At 42.2% G+C, this 1,720-nt stretch overlaps 1 pseudogene; it reads right to left on the bottom strand.

Annotated features, from left to right (window-relative positions):
• Window positions 1-363: 363 nt before the first annotated feature.
• On the bottom strand, window positions 364-1,332 carry LOC122739391 (annotated as a pseudogene).
• Between the last annotated feature and the right edge of the window lie 388 nt (window positions 1,333-1,720).

Raw genomic sequence — 1,720 nt, forward strand, 5'->3', positions numbered from 1 at the left:
ATATCCCTTTAGTAGAATATAAATTCTTCATGGACAAGGACGGTCTCATTTCTACATTTTCCCCCCTAGAGAAGTAATAAAATTTTATTGAGAATTCCTGAGAGACTTGCTATCTTCTTCTACCCTTGGAAAGAAACTAGCTATAGAAGAAATCATGGAGAAATCACACAGTTCTTGTACTCTAGGCCCCCAGCAAAATATGGGGAGGATTGAGTGGGAAAAGGAATGCATGTCAGTTTTCATTTATTTAATGGGATCAGGGAGAGTGATGGTGGTGGTATTAAAAAAGTCATCTAGTCGTGGGATAGGGAAGGTATACACCTTTGATGGATCCTTCAAAACTATAACTTGAGGAGGAACAGATCAGCTTTCCCTTGAGGTCATGATGAGGGCTCGATATTTCTTGCCCATGATGAAATTGTCACTTTCCTGCATAAGTTTTTATTCTGCAGGTTCTTCACAAGGTTTTCAGTGATGAGACAAACTGGGCTCTGAGGTTTGACAATTAGTTTTGGAAATGTTCTGGGCAGCTCAGATCTTATGATGTTTGATATAGCTGTGTTCTTGCCTCAGTGCTTACCAGATCATCTTGACAGCTTCAGGTTTTCTCTGAGGTAGAACTGTAATTCTCTGCTATTGCTCCTGCTTCTCTTCTATGAACTGAGCCTGCTGGGATTCCTGCTGGGCTACTTGCTTGGCCTCTATTGTAGCTGTTTATTTTCTGCTGAAGCTAAGCTCTGTGATTGCTACATCACCCAGAATGAGGCTGAAGTCCTTGGCCAGTTCTAATAGTCCCCAGTGGATCAGCAGGTATACTTGGGTCCACTGGGTAAAAAGCTGTGAGGCATTGAAATTAACCGCAACACTCGTGCACCTTGTTCACAATAAAAGTCAATACTTGTTCTTCAAAGCATAGCCTTAGACACTGGTACCTTCTAGGAAGCTTCAAGGCATTGAGACGGGACAATATTCACAGAGAGATGTTCGCCATCTGAGAGTCTTTGGAGACTATAGGAGAAGAGATCTTAGAGGACCTAACCTGGATGTCATGGATATTTTAATGTTGAAACCAGGAATCCTGAAGAATAGATTTTCTGGGTGGATGGTGTCCTGTTGCACATCCTCAATTTGATGAAAGAAAATGGATATCTGCCCATCTTCCATTGTAAACACTTCATAGGCCTCAGTCCCAGCCCTAGCTCTCAGCAGTAGGTTCAGTGAGGTGTTGATGCCTCTGGGACCACTGGGTAGCTATCCTGCAAAGTCTTTCATTTCTGAACCACATCTGCCCCCACCCCATGCCTCTCCTACACAAAGGTCTGTCACCAGCATGGCTCCTTCCAAGAGAGTCATACATTTGCATTCCTAGCATCTAACATTGTGACTGATACTTAGAAAATACTTAATCATTGCTTTCTGATTGATGATTGATTCACATTTTTCTAGAGGATTTTGCTGGGAAAAGGCTGTGTTCTGACCACATCCTTCTCAGCAGAATGTAATGTCCTTAGTTGGACATTACATCTGTGGTTTATTTTTTAAATCTTTGTGCCTCCAGTGCCAAGTATAGTGCCTTGCACATAAACCGTTCATGAATGTTTGTTGAATTAATCAATTTTAGAGTTGAAAGTGACCTTTGCAGCTGAGTTATAACAAGCAATTTTAGCATCTGGGGCCAGTTAGGGAATGGTGAGCTCAGCAGGAGTGTTGTACCCCACAA

Source organism: Dromiciops gliroides, chromosome 2 (assembly GCF_019393635.1).
Source record: "Dromiciops gliroides isolate mDroGli1 chromosome 2, mDroGli1.pri, whole genome shotgun sequence".
Classification (NCBI taxonomy): Eukaryota; Metazoa; Chordata; class Mammalia; order Microbiotheria; family Microbiotheriidae; genus Dromiciops; species Dromiciops gliroides.